Genomic DNA, 11,391 nt, shown 5'->3' on the forward strand with positions numbered 1-11,391 from the left:
TCTTATCTCCATATTCTAACGTTTTTTCGTAACTTAACGCCCTACTTGGTCGTACTACAGCGTCACACAAAAGCATGCAGTAGCATGATCTTGTCGATCTGCCACTTTTGCTATATTTGAATTTGAATCCTGCTAAGTAACAATTTTGGACATATGAGGTTTCCACCCGACAGAGACGAGATGTGTAACATATATAATTTGTTTTTCATGATTGTCTGTAAATGAGACTATTAACTGCCGTGCCCTTAAAAGCCTTTTACAACTTTAACCCTAAACGACCACAGGGCCTAGTTCATTCAATTATGACAGATCTCTGCATAGTGTGTGTAGACTACCACTGCTGCATTAGGCAGTCTTAAAGCTACAATCCGTCGATTTTACGTGCCGACAGAGAGAGGTGGTCGCAACGATGTCGGAGCTACAATAAAGATGGCGACGTATCAATAGTGCCCAATCCAGTGTGCCTTTCTGCTTCAAATAATATAATAATTGAAAGTGGTTTTTTTTAACACAAATATTGTCTTCTGAGGATCCCTGGCACAAAACATTTTCAGATGGGGGGTCCGGCGCCCACGGCCATATCAATTTAGGGGTTCTTGACACGAAAAGGTTTGAGAACTACTGATTTAGAAGGCATTTGTAGGCCTCAGGTCTTAATGGGTTAAAATAAGTCCCGGATTGTAGCTTTTTTAACGTTATGATTGCAGGTTTCTCATTTCAGCTGCAGGGGACAAAACCTCAAGGCCATCATCGGGTCATTATGTTTCCCACATATAGTGCAGGAAATATAGAGGCTATCAGCTGCTAGACCGGCACTATAAAGCATATTGTCACACTTTTTATGGCAGTTTTATATCAGGGCAGGCTGGAGACACATGGCTGTAAAAGAGATAAGTGGAGGTTATAACCGCCATTACAAAGCCTTATTGGGCGTACGGAGCACGGCATTAATGGCAGCCAACAGCTGGAATCAGAGCCCATCTATAACCATCATGTGTCCGTCTACAACCTAACTACCTGGTCACTAATGTGGACACAGATGGTCGACAACGTTGATACACAGCTCACACAAACACAATTCATTTAATCTATTCAATCCGGGAAGGCATCTGTGTTATTTTCTTTATTTATTTTTTTTACTTGTAGATCTACTGTATTTGAAAAATCTTGAAAATGTGTGCAAATCTTTGATATATACATTTTTAAAGCAAACATTTGTAACTCAAATCTTTGCTTCTAGGGGGGTTCCTGGAACAAAATATTTTCAGATGGGGGTCCGCGACCAAATACATATCAAAACATGTTTTCAGTTTGTTGCTATATCAGTGGTGCTCCAACTTTTCCATGTCAAGGAACCCCAAAATGATATGTATTTGGCCTCGGACCCCCATCTCAAAATATGTTGTTCCAGGGACCCCCAGAAGCACAGATCGGAGTTAAAATGTTCGCTTTAAAACATATATATATAAAGATTTGCACACATTTTCTACGATTAAAAAAAAATAGCAGATCTACTGCTCGAGTGCCACGCTATGAGCTTGTAGATCTGCTATTTTTGAATAGCCAAAGAAATCTTAAAATGACACAGATGTGTTCCCGGTCTTAATGGATTAAGCAGAAAACAGCAGAGAAATGGCACACATTTTCAGACTGCAACAACCACAATTCTACTACTACTACTAATAGTCGTAAAGTGGTTCTCAAAGTGGGGTCTGGGAACGCGCCGCGTATTGTCCAAATGTCCACAAACTATTTATTTTCAGGATTCAAATTCAAAAATAGCAAAAGTAGCAGATCTACAAACTCAAAATTCCTTGCAGATCTGCTACATTTGATGCTTTTGTGTGACGCTGCAGTATCTTCAAGTAGGGCGTTAAGTTACGGAAAAAACAACGATATGTTGTTTCCTTTTGTCTTCTTGGTGTTTTAAGTCGGTGTCATTCGTCATGGTATCTGTCAACTTTGAGTCCAGCTGTGACTTTCTTGTTAGTCGTAATGTTTTCCTCTCTCGTCTCTTGATCATTATGGGATGTAGCCTGCTGTTTTGGGATGTGCTACTTCCTGTTTATTGCCCCCCGCCCCAGCCTTCTGACCAACCAAAAATACAAACAACAACAATATTCCAACAAAAAGTTAGTATATGGAGGTTTCTGCCCGACAGCAACGATATGTGATAGTGAGCATTATTGGGCCACTAGGCCACCGTAGACAAACAACGATTGACCCGCCTGAGGGCATGGTTTCTGTGTGTCTGGGCACATTAGCCCATTCAATCCGGGAACGCATCTGTGTCATTTTAGAATTTAGCTATAACCATTATTTTTATATTTTGGCTATTCAAAAATAGCACTCATTAAATGGTCAAGATTTTTCAAAAATAGCAGATCTACAAGCTTTTGTGCAGATCTTTGAATTGTTTTTGAAACAACATTTTCAACTCAAATCTTTGCTTCTGGGGGGGTCCCTGGAACAGCATATTTTGATGGCGATTGGTGGCCAAAAACATATAATTTTGGGGGGTCCTTGACAAGAAAAGGTTTGAGCACCACTGATATAGCAACATGAGTTTTTCAGAAATATTAAGACATTTGTTGACACATTTGACAGTTGTTCGCCTCTAACAATATATATTCAAAGATTTGCACAAATGTTCACGATTTTTCAAAAATAGCAGATCTATAAGCTCATAGCGCGGCACCAAGTGATCTGCTATTTTTGAATAGCCAAAGAAATCTAAAATGACATGAGATGCATTGCCGGATTGAATGGGTTAGGGGAAACGACAGGTGTGTCAATATGACAAGCATTCAAACCGACCCACTGTGTTCCGACTCGTACAAACACAGCACAAATATAGACTCTTCCCCGGCCTCGCTGTCTGTCGCTGTCTGCACGCTGGCACACTGCAGCCTCCATGGGGAAAAAACAACAGCTCAAAAGGCAAAACATCACGCACACTTTTAAGCACTTGAACCCCTAAAGCGTCTCTCCCAATTCCCAAGAAAACATTCGGTGAAAATAGCCTACGTACAAGCTCACACATAGGCTTAGATAGCATATCATTTAGAAAGATAGCATGTCATTTAGAAAGATGTCAGGTGCATTTGTTGACCTGGCATCCTATAGTTTGTATAGTTTCCATGTGCATATTATTTATTGATATTATAATGTTTTGTTTAGACTGATGATAGGTTCTTGGTTTACTCATGATCCTAGATTACTGAGGCAAAACACTGTCTCTCTGCATTTGATGTATTACCTCGTGTTTACCTTGCTTACTGTAAATCGCTCTGGATTAAGAGCGTCTGCCAAATGCCTAAATTGTAAATTCTTGGCTATTTTCACTGAAGATATTTAGTGCAGAGCTAAAACAAAAGGAAGGGGCCTATTAGTATAGACCCCTGGGGGACTAAGTAGTCATCTAAGTAGAGTTTAAGTGTAGTACGTTTAAGTATGTACTCTACTAGAGTTTAAAGGGATAGTACACCCCCATGTTATTTTTTAGTTTTTATCGCATTCCTAAGCCAATAATTTCATGACCTGCAGAGGTTCCGGTAGGAGACACAAAGAGTCTCCTTTGTGTCTCCCACCGGAACCGCTGCCTACCGGTCCCGGTGGTGTGACGGCCCCATGGCCTTTGCTATAGGGTTATGTGTGTGTGTGCCTTTAACATTCCATTGCAGTGCTGGGTTGGAGGGTGGAGGCTGAGATGATCAGTGGAAGGGGAGACACCTGGCCAATTGTCTCCTCACTCTATAAAAGCCCCACTCTACATCAGTTCATTCTCTTCAGTCCTCCCAGGTCACAGGCGTGTGGCCACACAGGAGAGCATTTGTGTTTGAGTTCCTTATGTTGAGTTATTAGGTTCCGTTCCAGTGGGCAGCATGTTTCCCTGCCCTTATGGTTTGGAAACTTGATTTATTACTGATTTACCATTATTTCCTTAGTTAGTAAATAAACTTTACACTTATTTATGTATTCCTCCGTGTCGTCTCCCCTTTTTTGTTGTAGTCTCTGAGCCAGACTGTAACAAATGGGGGCTCGTCTTAAAAACGGATAGATTTGTTGAGCTACAAAGCTTGAGTATTGCAGTTTAGGTCGCTTGTGTTCAAACAAGCAGTTCACGTTCACACCTACCCTTGGTGGCAGCAGGGGGGTGGGGCCGTGGGAATTGGGAAAGCCGCTGGTGACGTCAGTACTGGGGATTCCCTACCGGCATTCTTTGGGGAGCGATCGGAGGTGAATTTGTTAAGGGTCTGGTGAATTAAGAGCGTAAGTATATTTATTTTGCAAATCGGTTTTGTTGAGCCAACTCAAGTAGGTATAGCGCGTTTCCCCTTGGGATTCGTGTGCGGGTAAAAAAGTAGTGTGGGGTGAAAGTGGCTGGGAGCATGTCCCTAGTCTTGGGGGGTTGCCAGCTTGCTGGTCGCTTTTTCCACACTAGTGGGTTTTGGTGCATAAGTACCCGGCCACAGAAACCCTCTGAAGACTAGAGCGCAGTTAGAGAAGTTTTTGGTCTAGGCAGTCAGTGGGGAGGCTCAATTTAATTGATTTGTTGTCTGTTGCGTTCTTTTGTCACTAGAGGTTTTTGGTTTAATTTTTTTTTTTTTTTTTTTTTGGATTTGTTTTCAAAAGTAAAAAAAAAAAGTAATGGAGGTTACTGATTTTTTCTTGGCTCCGTCGGAGGAGGGGTTGGGTGCCTGCACCAAAGATCAGCTCATTTTAATTGCCGAGCATTATGCAATTGAAATTGGCGATAAAAGGTCCAGGAAGGACCATATCAAAGCCATGATTATGGACAGCTTATATGAGCAAAAGGTGTTGACCCCACCTCCGATAGTAACTGTGCAGGCTGAGGTTAAGGAGAGTGTACCATCTGTGGCTGTCTTGACCTTTGAACAGCAGGAAAGGTTATTGAATTTGCAATTACAACTGCAAGTACAGTTAAAGGAGAAGGAAGAAGTAGGCCTACTGTTGAAGGAGAAGGATTTGGAGATGGAGAAAATGAGGCACAGAGCGGAGATGGCAAGATTAGAAATTGAGGACACGAGGCTCAAGCTGGTGAGGGATGGAAAGTTAAGTGAGGTGAAAAGGGAATCAGGTGACAAAGACCAAATACTGAAAAGTTTACGGTTAGTCCCCAAGTTTAATGAGAAGGAGGTGGAGGTGTTTTTCACTCTGTTCGAGCGGGTGGCAGACGCTAGGGACTGGAGTGATGTGGACCGCACGGTCCTATTACAGTGTGTACTAACTGGTCGTGCGCAGGAGGCATTTGCTTCACTGTCGGCACGGGACAGTAGAAAGTACACAGAGGTGAAAGCCGCAGTGCTTCGTACCTACGAATTAGTACCCGAGGCTTACCGCCAGCGGTTTAGAACGTGGCAGCGAGGCAATAGATCCTACTTGGAGTTTGCCCGTGACCTGACCACACACTTTACTCGTTGGTGTGTAGCTGTAGGAGTCGATGACTATGATGATCTGGCAGATCTGATTGTACTGGAGCAATTCAAAAACTCAGTCCCTGATCAAGTGGCCGTGTACATAAGTGAGCAGAAGGCACAGACTGCGGCTGACGCCGCGGCGCTCGCCGATGACTTCTCATTAACACATAAGGGATGTGGGGACAACCGTAGCTTTACTGGTGGGTTTGGGGGTGGCAGAGAAGCTGGCCAGGTTGTTGGGGGAAAGTATTTCCCTGGCAGGACCAGTGGGACATGGAGTGCGGAGCATAAGAGTGGACCAAGTGGTCGTGCTGTACGGGACTCCGATAATGTCTGCCATTACTGTCACCAGCCAGGACACTGGAAAAAGGAATGCCCTATGCTTCAGTCACGTAATGACAACACCTCAGCTAGGCCGAGTCCGTCTGCATTTGCAGGGTCACTTTCGGGTGGCATGGTAGATCAGCCGAGTGCTGAGGTAATGATAAGTGCCTTTTCACCATTTGTGTCAAAGGGACATGTGTCCTTGATTGGTAATCCGGAGAAGGTGCCAGTAACTATTTTACGAGACACAGGCTCATTTAATTCATTTATCCTTGCTTCTACTCTGCCATTTTCTGGAGCGACTGAAACTGGGTCGTTCATTCCTGTGTTGGGCATGGAGATGTCAATTTTCCATGTTCCTGTACACAAGTTCATGCTCTATTCATCTCTGTTCCAGGGTGAAGTTAGGATGGGGGTGCGTCCAGCTCTTCCTGTTAATGGGGTGACCATAGTACTGGGGAATGATGTAGCAGGGGAGCGGGTCTTTTCTGATCAGTCTGTTGTTCAACCTGTACAAAAAGCAGTTGAGGATAGGAAACACCAGGATGAAAATGAATATCTGTGCAACCTTCCTAAGTCTATTTCACACTCAGAGTTGGTGAGAGAGCAGAAAGCCGATCCCACACTGAAGGAGCTGTTCAATGTTGTTCTCCCCAAAAAGGAGGTGAAAAATCGTGCACAGGGGTACTTCATTGAGAATGGAGTACTACTGCGCAAGTGTGTGCCGAAGGGCCAAGGGATCATTGGAGACTCAATTTTCCAAATTGTCATTCCTTCCAAATTTCAGGAGTCAGTTTTGCGCATTGCTCACTATGAGTCGGGGCATATGGGAGTGCGTAAAACTTATGATGAGGTTTTGAAAAAGTTCTTTTGGCCCCGCGTGAAAAGAAGCGTGGCAATGTACATCAAAGTCTGTAGTACTGGTAAAAAAACTGAAAAACTAAGTCAACCCATCAAAGTGGCTTATTTGGTCCCCAATTTGGAAATTTCTCAGCCCAAAGCTGCTAAAGTTGAGGGGACAGATTTGTGTGACCGTGGCTTTGAGCGGCGTGTTTTCAGCTCAAAAGTTGTCATGACGTTGCCGAAGCGTGATGGACGCAAAAGTCATGGCAACTTGGTGAAACCATGTGTCTGTGGGTCACAGCCACAGGTGCAGAATACACCATGGAGTTATTTTCATCCTGTCTGCATTTGTAATGCACACAGGAAGGAAAAACATGGAAAAAGTAATTGGAAAGAGAATTATGTGGATGCTTTAGTTAGGGGCCCATAAATTGATTCTGTGTTCATAATCTGTTTTGCATAGGCCTTAACCTTTCTCTTAAAAGCTCCAAGGTACCAGTTGCTGAGGTGGGGTGGGGCTGAAGCAGAATGGAGATGTGAACTGGGGGGGTTAGTTTAAAATGGGGTTCATTTTTTGTGAATATTTGCACATTTGTAGTTGATTTAGTTATAACACAAAGTTTGGGCCAGGGTTCCCTGTGGGACCCTGTTTTGAAGGGGGGGGGTGTGACGGCCCCATGGCCTTTGCTATAGGGTTATGTGTGTGTGTGCCTTTAACATTCCATTGCAGTGCTGGGTTGGAGGGTGGAGGCTGAGATGATCAGTGGAAGGGGAGACACCTGGCCAATTGTCTCCTCACTCTATAAAAGCCCCACTCTACATCAGTTCATTCTCTTCAGTCCTCCCAGGTCACAGGCGTGTGGCCACACAGGAGAGCATTTGTGTTTGAGTTCCTTATGTTGAGTTATTAGGTTCCGTTCCAGTGGGCAGCATGTTTCCCTGCCCTTATGGTTTGGAAACTTGATTTATTACTGATTTACCATTATTTCCTTAGTTAGTAAATAAACTTTACACTTATTTATGTATTCCTCCGTGTCGTCTCCCCTTTTTTGTTGTAGTCTCTGAGCCAGACTGTAACAGTGGTCATCAAATTATTGGCTTAAATTATTTTTTTCTCTCCATGGGGTGATAGAAAAAAAGTCATTTTGGGGATGGACTATCCCTTTAAGTTTAAGAGAGGCGTTCGACACACATCTCTTAGCGGTCACTTGGCCACTTTCAACCCGGTGTCCATATTTTGGGCATGTGTTAAGTGGTCAGATGGGTGGGCCGCATTTTTTTTTTTAGATTTTCTTAGTGGGCCCTGATCTAGAAAAGGTTGCGGACCACTGGCGTAGAAAAAAAGCTTCAACTCATTTCAACTCTTGTTGTGTGGCGTGTGTGGTATAGACGAATGCAAACGCAACAGTTTGGCGGGAGTTTGCCTGCTCGCCGCTCCGCCAATCAGATTGCTCGCCGCACGCGCCTCACACCCGCCCACTTGCCTCTCATTGAACATGAAACCTATCCCTGAATTACAAGGCACGTCAATCGTTCCATTAAAATGTGGGACCGCGGTTCGAATCCCGGGGTGGGGGATTACGGATTGCAGCTTTTAATTGGATGAAAAAAAAGCCATGATGGTCTATTTCCTATTCAGATGCGTTCAATTTGTAGTAGGCCTAGGCTACGCCAAACTTCAAAGCGTGATATCTTCCATTGATGAATTATGGATATTCATAGAGATGATTTACAGTATAATAATCACACTCATAATAACTGTAATTCTGTAAGAGTTTGCAGGCCTGGAGCTTGTTAAAATCTGGTTTCTGTTACACACACACTTTCTGCACAGCCTGCCAGGACAACTGGAATTAAACAGGTTATAAAAACAACGAGATTCAAGAGAGAAATGAATGTCTGACATAATAATAATGGAATGACACAGAGTGTTTCCTGGGTATAGTGATCATTTAATGACCTGGCTGTAGCTACTTTTTTTTTTAATAATAGAGAATAATTAAGAAAGACAAATGATTAATACCGCCTCATTATGATCTCATTATTAATCTAGATGCTTCCAGCTATCAGTCATCTGACAAAATGGTGCCAAATGGAGTATTACTTGGATACTACTGAAATGGAAAATGTAATGAGGAGAACAATTAATTAAATTCATAAAACTCATATGACGAAACTCCATGAGGCCATGTGTTTTGGGCCTATGTGAGCCTTATTTATACTTCGTCATACGACGGTATCGCACGCCGACAACAGCAGATATACAGACTCACGATGCTTCGCAGACCCGACGTGTTGTGAGCTTGTAGATCTGCTGTGTTCGCCGTGCGACACTGGTGTACCCAAGTAGCATAAATTAGCCATTATAATGTAATTTCTCCTGGGGTGACAAAGTGTTAGCGTATATGCTGTAGGAATTGTATTCTATTTTTTTTTAAATAATTAAACTCCTTAATTTCTCTTTTTCTTTTATGACATTATTAGATTTTATTTTCTTATTATTCATTTATTTTTTATGACTCATCGCCTCCCTCAAATAAAGGTTTTATGTCATAGGCTGCATGGTAAAGGCCATGGGCAATAAACAATATTACAGATGCAGGTGTGTGTGTGTGTGTGTGTGTGTGTGTGTGTGTGTGTGTGTGTGTGTGTGTGTGTGTGTGTGTGTGTGTGTGTGTGTGTGTGTGTGTGTGTGTGTGTGTGTGTGTGTGTGTGTGTGTGTGTGTGTGTGTGTGTGTGTGTGTGTGTGTGAGAGAGAGAGAGAGAGAGAGAGAGAGAGAGAGAGAGAGAGAGAGAGAGAGAGAGAGAGAGAGAGAGAGAGAGAGAGAGAGAGAGAGAGAGAGAGAGAGAGAGAGCGTGCGTGTGTGCATGCAAGGGGGGAGTCAATTTGCATACAGCTGACGAACGCACACTAAACGCGCATGAGAGAGAGAGAGAGAGAGAGAGAGAGGCACGCGTCTCAACAATAGCAGGCCATTGGGTGGGCTGTGGGCATGGAGCAGCACACACGCCACCACGACTTTCAAAGAAACCCCCCCCCCCCCCCATAAAACACGCACCAGAATGGTGCCGTGACCCTCCGTGACCCTCCGTGCGTAAACACTGAACATGAGCCACTGTCCTTCGTTTCAAGGACAAGGATCCCCAGTTTGATATGCATTAATATGCCACCGTATCCCCCCATTACACATGTTTATCTCTGGGACCTCGACCTACACTGTATATAATTCCCAGTGTGAACCAAATGGACCCATGCATAAGCTCTCAAAGTTACAAATATGGACCATTTATACGCTCTCGGACTCGAAGTTACACCCGCGTAAAGGGTCCATTTGGCTCCATTTGCAATCATTTAGTTTAATAGACCTTCTACAATCATTTTGTTTCGGCTAATTATTGTTATAATGCCAATTCGGTTATTTGTGTTCAGTAAAATGGCATTGCGCCATCATTTGCCCTTTACGCAGGTGTAATTAATTAATGGGTAATTACTCTGCTTATCAACGCTCCAACTTTGGGAGAAACGAGCCGACATAGATATAGGTCTCTGTAAGACATATTCCATCATCCATATGCAAAAACATGATTGTATTTAAATAAATCCAAACCCCAAGGACACATAGGTCTGTTCTGTATAATGTAAATGACCCTTTTCTGTGACACCATGGAATAGTACCTACAGGATAATTAACCGTGCAATTGAGTGAAACCGCGAGGGGCAGAAGGAGGTGGATGGAATGGCCAGTAAATTGAATTCCTTCTGTTTTGAATTCTGAAATGTTTCATGCAGTCGGTGTTTGTATTCATTTTCATGGTTCATCCCCAATGTTTTTTTTTTTATAAATAGGCTACTAGCCTACTTCCAGAAGACATATAGGCCTACTTCCCCTGAATATAAGCCATAATAAAAATAAAAAGGCTAAGTAGCCTATATCTTACTTTTATTAACTGTCCTATCCCCTGAATGCTGAATAAACAATGTAAAATGGAATATGTGTGTTGTTGCTTTAGTCTCTTGCATGTCCATTTTTGTCGGTAGCTTTATTTGCATCATGTGTTTGCTGCTGTATACAGATGTCGCCAATGAATATTCCTTGCGTGTGAAGGTCATAATTTATTTGACCAATAAAGTGATTGCTATTTGAAAGAAGTCAACAGATGCTAATAATGGCCTGGTATTCAGAGTGGTCGATCAGTCAGTCAGCACTGTGACCATGGTGGCCATTAAATCTGGATTTAAGTGTTGTTGGGCTGGACTGGAGTCGGAGTGGTGTGTGTGTGTGTGTGTGTGTGTGTGTGTGTGTGTGTGTGTGTGTGTGTGTTTGTGCATGAGTGCGTGTGTGTGCGTGTGTGTGTGTGTGTGTGTGTGTGTGTGTGTGTGTGTGTGTGTGTGTGTGTGTGTGTGTGTGTGTGTGTGTGAGTGAGAGAGAGAGAGAGAGAGAGAGAGAGTGAGTGAGTGTGTGTGAGAGAGAGAGGGAGAGAGAGTGCGAGAGAGAGAGAACCACTGGTCCAAATCACTCTGAGAGCGTACAAATGGTTAAAACACACCGACAGGCTTCACTCTCACTCACATTAAAAAAATAATTAAAAAAAAGTATTAATAACATTATTTTCTTTGGTCCATTTGGGCACCAAATTAGTTATATTGTAGACTCTTGGTACAAATGGAACCAGTTACCAGTTTGACCGTTTGGTCAAATTTGTAAAATACCACTGAGGATTTCACAGTGTAGGGCCTATAGATTAGGGGTTCCATATAGTTTAAGTTCAGTGATTCTCGACC

General features: G+C 43.0%; 1 protein-coding gene across 1 annotated transcript in view; it reads right to left on the bottom strand.

Annotated features, from left to right (window-relative positions):
* ino80 (INO80 complex ATPase subunit) overlaps positions 1-11,391 on the bottom strand; it is a 202,127-nt gene that overhangs the window by 41,499 nt on the left and 149,237 nt on the right. The window lies entirely within an intron of this gene.

The sequence above is a fragment of the Gymnoscopelus braueri genome, assembly GCF_963280865.1.
Source record: "Gymnoscopelus braueri genome assembly, chromosome: 16".
Classification (NCBI taxonomy): Eukaryota; Metazoa; Chordata; class Actinopteri; order Myctophiformes; family Myctophidae; genus Gymnoscopelus; species Gymnoscopelus braueri.